The sequence below is a fragment of the Astyanax mexicanus genome, chromosome 20 (assembly GCF_023375975.1).
Source record: "Astyanax mexicanus isolate ESR-SI-001 chromosome 20, AstMex3_surface, whole genome shotgun sequence".
Lineage (NCBI taxonomy): Eukaryota > Metazoa > Chordata > Actinopteri > Characiformes > Acestrorhamphidae > Astyanax > Astyanax mexicanus.
Genome location: NC_064427.1, coordinates 40,200,091 through 40,214,236, shown reverse-complemented (window position 1 = coordinate 40,214,236; position 14,146 = coordinate 40,200,091).

Genomic DNA, 14,146 nt, shown 5'->3' with positions numbered 1-14,146 from the left:
ACAAATTCATTTTCCTTAATTAGCTAAGATAAAATTGAATAACCCATGTAAGGGTGATATAGGCAGTATAAGCCATGTCCCAAATGACGCATTTACTTAGCCCACAAGGAGTGTGAAGCAGTAAGGTGTCCCATTTTTTCATTGTTGCTGTTCTGATGGGAGCTCATGAGAGTCCTCTATGTGCAAAAGCTTCATCAAAGCTACGCTTTATTACCCAAAATTATTAGTGAAACTGGCTAGAGCTAAGCAGAAAAGTTTTATAACTTGATTATTAATGTTTGTATGGTTTAAACATTTAAAGAAATACAATTCATTTAATAAGGTAACTTAATTGTACTTAAGCGCCCCTTAAATAAATAAACATAAAATAAAAAGGAAAATAAAATGTATTAAACAGAAGGTTCGCTCTGATAAGCTTTTTTTTTATTAATCTTAGAAAGTAAATCATTAAATAGAAATTTAAGAATGAAAATACAGGAATACACAAGTGCTATGATCAACTTTCTATCCACCCTGACATGTACACACACACACACACACACACACACACACACACAATCACACAGCACTCAATATGTTGTGGTTGTCTGATCATATTTTAATTTATTAAGCTAATGCTGCAGGCTGCAGCCAGTGTCCAGTGGTTAAAATGTGAACGCGACTAGGTGTGGTGCTGTTTGTTGGGGTATGTGTTGATATTAACACTTTTAGACTTGAATTTTGTTAAGTGACAGAAAAATTTAATCTTATCAATTTAAATATTTGATTTGATTTTTTTTAATTAACATTTTATTTACAAACTATCCCTTAAATGATAAACATGAATAAACATGAATAAAAAAATAAACATGTTCTAAATCACATAACATTAATAAAAGTTAGCTTTTACTGTGCCCTTATTTTTGCTATATTGCTGCTATGCCCTAATGTCTGTGCAGTGGGTGGGGCTAACCTGTAGTTTTATAGGCTTGTAAACTTTTTATTGGCTGGTTCATGGTATATTCTGTATGTCCAAAAAATGAAAAAAATAATCTATTCATTTGTTTACTCTGAATTAGCTGAAATAGTTTACTGTTAGGAATCATATGCTTATATGTGCCATTCGGATGGCTCCCTTATTATGGCATCACAATAAGGAAACCTGCATATCACCAGGCAACACCCCTTCCTCATCAACCCCCCACCAGAGCCCCACCCATTTGATCATTTGAAGAAACACCATTTCCAGCTGCTGATTGAGAACCTCAGACAGTATACAGAAGGATTAGCCAGCAGACTTTGTCTGAGGAAGGCATCTGTAGCAACACTCAACACTAGGGTAAGAGTACATAGATAAACTGGACACCTGTGATCTCTTCAGTCCCTCAGATGGCACTGCATCAATAACCATCATGCAACAATAGCTGACAGAACCACTCGGACAAGGAAATACTGTGGTAAATCTTTGTTAAGCACTATAATAACAGAGATACGTCAAGCCTGTGAGGATGTTGGAGCTGTACCCACACCAGCAACTTCACACACGTATGAATCTGGACTGCTAATTTCCTGTAATAGGGCAGTCAGGGTCTAAAGGTTAGTGAAGTGGGAAGTGCTGGTTCAATCAGTAGGACTGGCATCTATGACTGAGGTGCCCTTGAGCAACGCACCCAACCCCTAATTGCTCCACTGGGCACTGCAGTGGCCCCTTAGTATGCATGTGCTCATTGCCCTAATCACCTGTGTGTGTGTGTTCAGTGCCAGAGATGAGTTAAATGTGGGGGTTGAATTCTGTTGCTATGCTTCATCATTCACTCCTGATAGTAAATTCTGCTCATGTAAAACGGCTTTGTGTATACACTGCTAAAATAAGTGGAGTTATGAAATGTATAACTTTAAGCCACTCAATGGCATTGCTGGGATATGTTAATAATAGGATTTTTTCATATTTCTTGTAAGCATCCCATATAATATGTAGTTTTTTTATTTTATTTTATTGATTTACAAATGAACAATGCGTGCTGAAATCCAGCGTTTTTGATTATAATCTGACTTGAAAAGATTTAAAAACAATAAGGAAACAAAAGGAAAACACAAACTGCATTAACAGAAAATGAAAGTAATTTCTAGCTTTTACTGTGGACACGGCCCAGAGATGTTTCCCCAATGATTCTATGGTTTAATAAAGTTTGCAATACAGTCAGGAATGCATCTAGTATGGAAGTATAGTTTATTTTTACTTTTGCTCATTAAAACGAATTACTGAGAGGAATATAAATAATATTTACTGCAAATCAGACTAAATGATCGATGTGCTTTAAGTGTCAGTCTGCCTGCTCCGGACTCTCAGCAGAACTCTCTAACACTACTGATCACATCAAGCTTCAAACGTTTCCACTCTCCCAGCTACTAATTGTTCTCACCTGTTATCTTGTGTATATATACCACCCACTTCCTTTCTATTGTCCCTGAATACTGAATCTAGTTTACTAGCTCTTCTACAATGCATTCTCTTGTTCTGTTTCTCGTTACTGAATTGTGTTTGTTTCTTCGACTATCTCGACTATCACTTATCTTGCCCATTGTATTGATTGTCTGTTACCGTTTTTTTTTTTTTTTTTTCCGACCTCATCCTAGCCTACACTCTGATACTGTGTTTACTCTGTGTATGACCCTGGATTGGTGTGTTGTTTGTTTATGCTGCCTTTTGGTGACTAACCCTGCCATTTTTTTACTACCCTGTTTTGCTACCTGGTGTAGGCAGTGAAGAATGAGGTGCCGCAAAAGCACACCTGTTTAAAAGCTGCATGTTGTTGGGTTGTCATTTAGTCTGTTGTTGACATCACCAGTGTGCACACTTTAAGGGGCAGCGCAGGGTGTAGAGAGTTACTTGTGAAGTGCACTGAGTGAGAAGTAGATAAACTAAAGATGACTGAAAATTGACGGCTTTGCAAAAATATAATTCAGTCTTTAAAAAATATGCTCAGGACTGTAGCTCAGGCCGGGCAGTGCCCCTACTCTGAACTCCTTCCCTAAATACTTGACTTCGCTTTCTTATCAACAGTGTGGCATGGTCATAACTCACAAACTGTACTTTAAGTTTAAGGTAAATGACCGACAAATTTATTCTGAACAATGACTCATTTAGTTTAAGTTAAATCATAGTGTTACATTTCAAAATTTTACATGTTTACATGTTTTACAAGTTTACATGGCCAATTACCCAACCCAATAATTAGGACTCCCCCTATCACTAGTGATGCCCCAACACACCAGGAGGGTGAAGACTAACACATGCTTCCTCTGATACATGTGAAGTCAGACACCGCTTCTTTTCCAGCTGCTGCTGTAGCATTACCGAGTAGCATCACAGCACTAACACTCGGAGGAAAGCGCAGCGACTCGGTTCTGATACATCAGCTCACAGACGCTTTGTGATGTGGGGAGAGAGCGCAATCTACCCACCAGGGCCAATTGTGCTCCCTCTGAGCGCCGGCAGCTTGATGGTAAAGCTGCATGAGTGGGGGTTAGAACCTGTGACCTCCTGCTCATAGTGGCAGCGCTTTAGACCGCTGGACCACTCAGTGCCCCTACTACTGGGTTAATTTATGACTTCAACTGCAACGCTGCGATAGCTTGTTAGCTAAATGTGTGAGTAGAACATGTACACTACTGATAAAATTAACTCATCATTAGAATAGCACTATTGACGTAAATGTAATGTGCTTTATTGTGAGACTTCTTGGATATTAAAAATGTAAAATAGTTCAGTAAATATTTGTAGTGTAGTTTTGTTATTGCAATTGTCTTTTTTTGTCTTTCACTGCCCTTCATGAAGACGTCATGTTCAAAAATGTTAATTTTGGTGCATTTTTCTCATATTTATCAGAACCCATAGGGAAGGTTTAATTCCTTCCTGTCCTCTTGTATCTTCAAATCATACAGAAGAAACCTCCTGTCATCTTCTGTCATCAGTTGTTCATGCTGGTTTCACTTTGCCCTTTTCTTGAATGAAAGGTCTGGTTATTATATAAAGCTCTTTTTTCTCTCTCATTTTTTTTTCCATTTCCTCCACAGAAGAACTCAGACACAGCTGGGCCATAAATAGTTGGGGAGCAGGGGATGGTAATTGCCCTGTCCTTTGGGAGGGTCTTCAAAGTGGTCCTACTTTGCGCTGTATATCACACTTACCTGCTCTTCAGATGAGTGGCTTTTACAGAGGAATCAGTGCGATTTATGCGAGTCTGCTGGGGTTTACTCTCCCGCACAACACACTCCGCCAATTAACAGAGAAAACAGACACAAGTCCACCGGACTGCTACTGCAGGGTTAAATGTCAAGACAACCCGAGGACTGCAGAGAGCTGCAGGCAGTGAGAACAGGCTGGTTTGGAGTCAGAGCAGTGCAGATATACTGTTAACTGCTCCTACTGCAATGTGAACACTCAGTAATGTAACAATGAGGTAAAAGAATCTGCGGGCAGAGCGCTAGCAGACAGCAACACATCCCACACACATCCCATCCAGACACCTGAGAGAACAAACTCAGGAAGAGCAAATCCCTCATGATTAAGAGCTGTGAATTCCTCGTGTAAACGAGCTGCAGTCTAATAATGTAATATTGCTGATAGAATAGCAAGACAAACAAAATAAGAATGAGCCCAGATAACAATGTTTGCTTAATAGAACATTTTCTGTATGTTACAAAGTTTGGTCCTTAGAATGTTCAGACAGACAAGTTGTCTGGATGCACATAGAACATTTTATTTATCGTTTTGAATGTTCTTCCAATATTTCTGCAACATTTTAATATTATCAAAACGTGAGTTTTGAACACTCAAAGAATATATTATGCTATATATTCTTTATGCTTATATATTCTATTATTAACGTTTTGAAAACATCAGAAGAAACAAATGAAAATGTTTCAACAATGTTCAAAACACATTATTTGTTAAGATGTTTACATCCCTTTTATACTAAATATAGTTAGAAGAAATGCAAATCAATTTAAGAACTTTATTAAACACAGCCTTGGGCAGGGAAGCACCCTCTACCTGGTCAATAGCACAACCACTAAATAAACCCTGTTAAACATCAGTGTCAGCATCACCAGTGAAGAGGCGACTTCAGAAAGCAATGGCTTTTTCTTGACGATTCTACTCACTTCATTTCATTTCACTTCACTTAATTCTTCTTTGTAAAATGAAGGGTATATATCTTGCACAAGTAGTTAGTTTGCTGTTTAGATCAATTCAACTTTATTCAACATCAGTCACTGATGACTTGCTCCTGGGCTCCCTGTAGTGTTTTGCATTCAGTTTCTAGAATAACAGGGGAAATTGGAAGGGCCAGGCTCTCCATAAACCAGCTCTGGTTCCAGTTTCAGTTCCAGTTCGCTATATTTCATAAAACACGGCTCTCAAGTTGTGAACATTAAGGCATCTTTGAACAACATCATGCAACATTTCTACAATGTTCCGTAATACTGTGATTTTTTTCTAAACATTGGGGAAACTTTAAACGAGGATGTGTAACGTTTTTAGAACGTACCATAAACTTTTATGTGGGAACATTTTTCATTCATTTAGTCTGACACCAGTGTAAATATACAGCGTATACTACAGACTAGTTCATAATTTGCATTAAAATTTGAGTATTGAAGGGGCTCAGAGTAGTCTAGGGGACTGAGGATTTGTTAATATGATCTGAGGGCCGCTGGCTTAAATCCCAACTGATGCTGCTTGCAATTAGTGAGTGTGTAGATCTGGGGTGCTCTCCTCTCACATCAGCCCCAAAATCTTGGATACACTACAAAACCATTAAAATTGTAGAAGATTATAAACAGGCTATATCTCACCCTTACTGAGTTTTCCAGATTTTTACAAGAAAATATAATAATGACTAATATCATACTCACAGAGACTGTGACACCAGAGACTGTAAAAAAGATGGACGTCGTGTCGCCGTTACCATTCATTCAATGAAATGAAGCCAAAATCTTCCTCCATGTTGGCGATCCTGAAACCCGAGTCTGCGCAGTAGAGACCAGAGGAGGGAGAAAGACTGTGGAGAGACCGCCTACTCATTTAAATAACCCCGCCCCTGAGGGCTGCCTCGAGGTCACAGGCTGCAGAGCGGAGCTGATGGTCTGTTATTGGCCCCGTCCATAACCAGCCCTTTTACAATAACCACACATTTTTGAATAGAGCTGAATAACGTTTTAAAAAAACGAATTCTGTGGGGATATAAAAATTAACAATATAATCAGAGGTTACACTAGCTGCTGCATTTAAATAATGGAGGTAGAATTACAGTATATTTGATAAAAAAAACGTGATTGAAAGTTGTTCTGTTTTAACATTTAAACCTATGGGGATGGGTGGGGCTACACAGCTTTCTGCAACTGAACAGCAGGGGGCGCCCGACCTGTGGTGGCTTCACTTTAGAGAGACGAGGCTCTGTCCAGCTATATACAGTGTATGCTCTATACCAATGAATTGAATCAAACTTGCCCCACAACCTAAGAGATACAGAGTAAACATAGGTAGCAGCTGCTATCAATATTTCCATCGCCACTTGTGTTGACTGATTACAATAAAAACGTGATAAAATCTGGAAATTTTGATTCATTAATGTTTTTTAACACATTATAATCACATCACCAACAAACATAAAGTGCAAATGTGTAACAAATGTGCAAAATATAACTACACTACTATAAATACAGCAAACGAGACAATTTAAAGACAGGACAGTGCAGTACCGATACGGTATAATAAAGTGTATAGTGGGGATAAGGTGCAGAGATGTGTAACATACTGTAACATATAGAACATATATAATCACAGCAGTTACTGAGGTAGAGAGTTTATAGTTATTTTTTACAGAAAGAAGCAGCAAATACTGCTGATAGTGATAGAGACATTTTGGTCTCTGTGTGCTGAGAGTGTGTGTGTGTGTGTGTGTGTGTGTGTGTAGAGTGATGGGTGAATTCAGTACAGACTTACTCAGGTATTACAGGAAAGAGGGTTGGCTGGTAGCTCAAAGGGATCAACTTTACACTCAAAAACATCAGATGTAGCAGAAAAAAGCTCAAGATATATGGAAAAGGTCAGCCTGTGTATCATTTTTGTTTACTTTTGTTTTTCTACTTCTATTGCAAACAGAGGGAAATTTAGTTACAATTAATTATTGCAAACAAAACAATCAAGAAATACTTTTATTCCTGTAAGAAGCGTCAGCAGCATGTATTTACCTGTTGTTCTTTTCACGTCTGAATGAGTATAAACTATTAAAAATAGAAAGCAGTGTTTGTATTTCTGTAAACTATTTAACACATAACCCATTAAAAATACAGTTTTCATTGTTTTTTTATTGACATGCCTCCAGGAAAGATGGGGCTCATCGAAAAATCAATAAATACAAGTTTGTGGGGATGTTCTTGTCCACTCATGACATAAATACAATATTTCCAACATGTTATTAAGGAAGCAATTCTTTCTTTCTTTCAGTTTTTTTTTTTAAGAATTCAGAGGGAAGAGTTTTTCACACCTCCGGGAATTCTTAGAAATATTTTCTGCTTGTCATCATCCAAGTTATCCCAGTTACTTTTAACAAAGACAAGGTTGAGCTGTCAGTCGTCTCCCAGTGAAAAGGAGGACACAGATTGGATGTGAGGGTGATTGTGTGAGTTTGATTATCTCTTAAACATTGAAGCTTTTAACACTGTTTATCTGATGTCGGGACTTCTCCTATTGTTGTCACAGTTATTACAGGTCCCATTTCCTCTGTATTATTTTATTTATTGGTTTGAACACATGGATTTTGTAACAACAGCATGTCTTTATCTTCTTCTGTTCTTCTGGGTGATCAGAGCCTGCCTCCTCTTCCTGTAATTGGCCCAAAAGTCTGAACCACCCAATAAAAAGCTTTTATAGTGCAAACAGCATTGGGCTGTGGTTTGGGATACCTTTGAAATCTGCTTTTTTGGTTCATACTAAACTTTAAAGTGTGAAAGTCTGGAACAAACAATGTAGATGTAAAAGTATCTCCTAAACACCAGTTAAGTTGTTTTCACTAAGACTCTAATATTTAACAGTGTTTTTATTGTTTTTCTGTTTTCTTTAGATTCATGCAAGGCGTCGCCTGGCCTGGGCTTCCGGGGCCTTAGCCCGAATAATTTTCCAGTAGCCCCGAATCGTTTCGCTTAGTTCAGCTGTATTATTAATGAGGAGACAGATAGTTGTGGTCATTTTAACAAACAGGATCCAATACAATAATAGAATATAAAATATACTGTACGTGAAAGGGTTCATTCCAACACTATGGGTGGAGTACAGAGGCTGAGACAACATAATACCAGAGCCCCTATTTAAAAATCACCTGGTGTGAGTGCTTTTGTGTGTACAGTGTGTTTATTATGCACCTGTCTGACGATATGTCTGACTTGCTGCTGATTGCAGGGCCTTGGATCATCCCAGCAGAGACAGGAGAGAGCAGGGGTCTTCCACCTGCACTCTTTTATTTATCCTGAGTTAATTTATGACTCATCTTTTATAGGCTGATAGTGGTGGACATTAAAGTAGGCCAGTGATCTAGAGACCTCAGGAGAGTGAAATGGTACCCCAGTAATGTAGGTAAAACACTGGCTGATGGAGAGGCTCTCACTCTATAAAGGAAGAGGAATAGTGGTGTGAGGTGTCTACTGGAGATTGCTGGACATTTGAGAGTCTTATAACGCAGCTGGAGGAGGATATATTGCACCTAGGTTATAGAGTGGATAAATATAAATGAATGAATGTATATAAAAAAGCAAATAGGGAAGAGAGAGAGAAAGAGAGTGTTTGTGCCGGCACAAGAGATCTAGCCATTAAAGGCATGGACTCCACAAGACCTTCACAAAATTATTTAAGAACTTGTGAATTAGGGTCACCATTAACATCACTGACCTTACATTATCTTTACTGGGCCACTTTTAAAAGGTATTGACCAATACACACCAGAAAAAACACCAGCCCTGCATGATGGGTTGTGATGAAATGGTCTGACCCAGTTATCTAGATTTTAAATTTTGCTTCGTCAGAATTCATCAAGATCTTGTAACACATCAAATTCAAGAACAATTTACTTGGTGTCTAAAACAATATATGCACCCCTGACAGAATACAGAGCTGTGAAAAAGTATTTGCCCCCAGATTTATTTATTTTTTTAGCAATACTTACATTTTTCAGATTATCAAATAGACTTTAATATCAGACATGAATTAACTGTGATTAAGTTTTTGGAAAGATTAATAGAGTTCAATTTCATTAGCCACAACCAGGCCGGATTACTGTCTTGATTACTGACCAGTAGAATCAAGAAATCACTTAAAAAGAAGCTGAATCTGAAGAAATTCAAGAACAGATGATAAACCAAAGTCATTGACATCTATCAGTCTGGAAAATATCACAAATTTATTTCTAATAAATGTGTGTCTGCTCGTGGACCCTTCTCCTGATTTTGAGAAGGGTGTAGTAATGAGTCTGTTAGCAGTCGTAGGACAATCTAACCAATCAGATTCATGATTTTCACTACGGGGGCGGGGCCATGGCTGTGTAACCCCTTCTCAGCGCTGTGATGAAGGTGTTACGTGTTACTTAGTCATAAACGGAGCTCATGCTGGATTAGTTCAATAGTTAGCTAACTATCATGGAATTGCGACGGTAAATCAGACAGATATATCATATTAAAAAGCCTTTTTAAAGGCTGTCCTTCAATGTGAAACTAATTCACAATAATAAGAGTTTTTGTGTGTACTTAATGTTTTGGCCGCCCTGGTGTACTGTAGGCATACAAATGAGTGATATTTGTTGAACAGCTGTACTTTTAGGGGGAGTGGTGGGTGTTGCAGAATATATTAACTATATTAACTGCATGCCACTGCCCAGTAGTGATCGAGATTAGTAACAGTCCTCCAAAAGGGCATGGACAGCTCATCCTGGAGGTCACACAAGAACCAAGAATAGCATTAAAAGAACTGCAGGTCTCACTAAATTTCTCTCAGTTAAGCTCAGTGTTAATGATTTATTAAAAGTGACTGTGCGAAAATGGTGTCCATATGAGAGTTCCAAGGCAAAAAGTACTGCTGGCCCTCGAGTATAGCTAGGGTACAATTTTTTTTCTATCAGGTCACAGCTAGCCCTCCTACATCCATCCCCTGTTTAATCACAGAGCAAAAAGCACTGATTACAGTGCTGCGCCGACCTGCTGACTTGACATAGCTCGCCTTGCAGCAGAAAACATCCTGAATCACAGAAACTTTGTCATTTTGGGATTAGCAGCACCTCCGGGGCGCTTTGGTATAGGCTTGTCCTATTTTTAGTTTAATTGTAAAGTGCTCGAGAGGAAAGAAACATTTCTTCAGGACTGGAATGATGACGCTAACATCCAAACGTAATCTACCAAAACAAATTAGAAGCTCTTCCCCTAGGAGAGCGTGCAATGTAAATACATGCAAATGGTGAGGAGAAGTTTTCCTTCTTCATCATCTTCTTTAATACAGAGTTGCCCAAAGTCTTATGTGTTTTGTTTATGTATTTTTATGTATTTTTTCTCCAGTAGGTGGCAAACCAGCCCATTCTCCTCTGAGACTCATTTGCTTTCCAGGGCGACTGCAATTGCTTGGCCCAGATATTAATTAGTAAGCTCATCTTTATACCTTTAGCTTCCATCCTTTACCCTCTTACAGTTCCCCTGCTGTTCTCCGCTCTCCCATTATCCATTTCCCTCTCTCGCTCTCTCGCTCTGTAGCGTTGTGTCTTTCTGTCATACTCCTATGTAGGGTAGGTCCTCTGAGACTGGATAGTATTTGCAGCCAGTTCTCTTTAACTCATCTGCATTCTCTTTTTCTCTTTTGTAAGGACCAGACTGTCCTTTTAGCGCCTGTTCGCTCTCTCTCTCTCTCTCTCTCTCTCTCTTTTTCTCTCTCTGTCTCTCTCTCTCTATCTCTTTCTCTCTCTCTCTGTTTCTCTCTCTCTCTCTATCTCTTTCTCTCTCTCTGTTTCTCTCTCTCTATGTCTCTCTCTCTCTCTGTTTCTCTCTCTCTCTCTGTTTCTCTCTCTCTCTGTTTCTCTCTCTCTCTCTCTGTTTCTCTCTCTCACACACACATGCTTTTTAACTTGCCTTTTCTTCTTTCTCTCCGTTATCTTTGATCAATTTTTGAGCACAGCCCAACAAACATCTAAGCTCCCAACTGGTCTGGATGTCTCTGAAAGGTGGTCTTTATATAATGTAAACAAACAAATTTATTTATTAATATTTTAGGAAAATCTTCTTCTTCAATGCTACCTGATTCAGCCTTGACAACTGTTAACATGATGATGCCAAGAAATCTGTGGGGATGTTTAAAGGGGACAGGCCATTCTAATAGATGAAGGCCCTGCACAGAAAAGGGAGAGACTGCCCCCTACTGAATTAAAATTGTATATGCAGGCTTTCTTGGTTGTTGTTTGGATGTGGTTTTATTTGGGGTTTTGGTACAACCCTAACTGCAACAAAGTTAGAACAGTGTGTAAAATATTCCATCCACAACAGAACATAGAACACATGCCAGATGTTGAAAGTCGGACATTTTATTATTTGATGAAAACTTGATGGCAGGAACACATTTGAAAAAAGTTGGCACAGGGCACCAAAAGACTGGAATTCTTTTGTGGAATTAACAGACACACCGCACAGAAACTCCCCCAGCACCTGGTTGAAAATTATGTTTTATTTTGGTTGAAAAAAATATTTTTATGTAAGGACATATGTTCTACATGTAGATCTCGTTAAAAGTTAAAGAGAAAAGGGCGTAGCATAGACCCTCAAAATGTTATGCAGTTTTAACAAAAAAGCTCTGAAGATTTTCGACATTTTTTTAAACCAGATATTGCTGGGGGACTGCACCTAAATCAGAAAACCTTCCTCAATGTAAAATTGTGTATGTGTGATGCCACAGACAGGAGTAAGACGCTTGCAGTAAATATTAGGAGTAGCTTTAATAATCAGAGCTAATCCAACAAACTTGATCTAAGTACAAGCCACAGTACAGACCAGAAACAAGCCTTATCAAAACATTACAGCCAAATCACAGTCCAAAAGTGGTCAAAACCAGATCAGAAAACATCCAAAAGGGCAAGACAAGACAGAGACAAATAGGTCACACACGGAAACAGATAAACATAAAATTAACACTCAGCATGCAGCTGAAAAAAGGGCAGTACTTCGCAAAAAGCTGGACAAACAGACTATTGTATATATACATGGAAAAACGCCACAAATTAATCAGCACAGACACATGACAGACGTGCATTCTGGGTGTTGGAGTTTGCATAGGTGGACAAGTCTGTAGAGGCATTGGAAGGTGTGACAGCATGCTTTGGAAATCCCATCTACACTACATAATATCATCAAACTGGATGAAATCTATGTTTAAAGGGGACATGGCCAAAAGTCAGTATTGGATGCTGGTGATCTTCAGGCCTTCAGGTGACACTTCATTAAAACAGGCATGGTTATGTACTGGAAATTACTGCATGGGCTCATAAACACTTTCAGAGATCTGGAGATCTGTCTAAAGCTGTATCATGCTAACAAGAAGCCATAGTTTAACACTATCCAAAAACACTGCCATCCTCTCTGGGAAAAGTCACTGCATTCTGGTTTTGTTTACATTTATTTACATTTCACACAGTGTCCTGACTTTTTGGAAATGGTATTGTATTTTGAAGAGTGGTGTGTTTCAAGAGTTTGGGAATTACAGGCATACAGTCCTCATAAGATACTATTTCCACCAAATAATAGCTTTTAAACATTACATTACAATGACTGTTAGCAGCTTTTAAATGCAGGCACAGGGAAACACTTAAGCACATAATACAGAAACAATTTTTAAACATATGAGTGATCACCTGTCTTGTTCCTAGATATCTGCCTTCCTGCAATTTTATCTCCATCCTTACTTGAGCAATTTTGTCTTTAAAAATGCTCTTATTAGCTGTATTGAGGGGCATCAGGTTTGAGTTGAAATCTGAAAGAAGGTAGGTCTCTAGTACAACACAAAGCAATCTTTAACAGTGAAGGTGAAGTTGTAGGTGTGTTTGGAACAATGCAATAGAAAAACCTAAAAGACCCTTTCAGCTGAGTGATTTCAATTACGTGTATAAAGAACCATTCACTGAAACCTTCTTCAGGGACCCAAGGCTGCTCTGTGGCTGATTTAAATGCTTTGGAGGTATTTATTTACAACATGATGTGTGTTCAAGTTCAATAAGGGCAAAGAATGAATTCTGTGATCTCCAATCCTTCAGACGGCACTGCATTAACAACCAACATTCAACAGCAACGGACATCGGATCAATTTGGAAAACCTTTGTCAAACTCTACAGTATGGAGTTACATTTACAAATTCAACTAAAGACTAATGCAGAACAGAAGATCTGTATGTTTACTATGTCCAGAAGTGATCTGACTCCTCTGGTTCTGAGGCATCTGGGATGGAAAATAACATAGTGAACACGTGCACTGTGATCAGACTAATCCATTTTATAGATTATTACTGTAAAAAATGAACGCCATGTACTTCGTACCAAAGACAAAAAGTACGCTTCACTGTGTTATCAGCATAATGTTCAAAAGCCAGGTTCTGCCATGGTAAGGGTTTGTGTGTCAGTACACTTCTGTGAGGGCTGTACTAAATTAGAAATGTACATAGAGATTTAGAATTAGAATTATATATTCTATCATTCAGATGACATCTTTCCAGGGACATTCATGAATTTTCTAAACGCCAATGCAAAACCACATGCTGCACAGATTATAAAGGCATAACTGCAGAAGAAAAGTGTACAAATGGCCTACCTGCAGTACTCACCTGTCCCCAGTAGAGAATGAACATTGTGTGAAGAATGTGTGACAAAGTATGAGGGTTAAATTGTGTAAAACAAAGACCCTGTCCTGCTGCACACTGTGGGACATATGCAGGAGTGTGCACATTACAGTGTGAATGGTTTACCAATTTTTTTGGAACGTGTAGCAGGCCTCGAAAATACAGGAAGAGTGTTAACAAATAAAATGAAGTTGACCAGTTGCATTCCTCACACATACAGTAAGTGTGAGTGCAAGTCTCCTCCAGCTCTGTAAT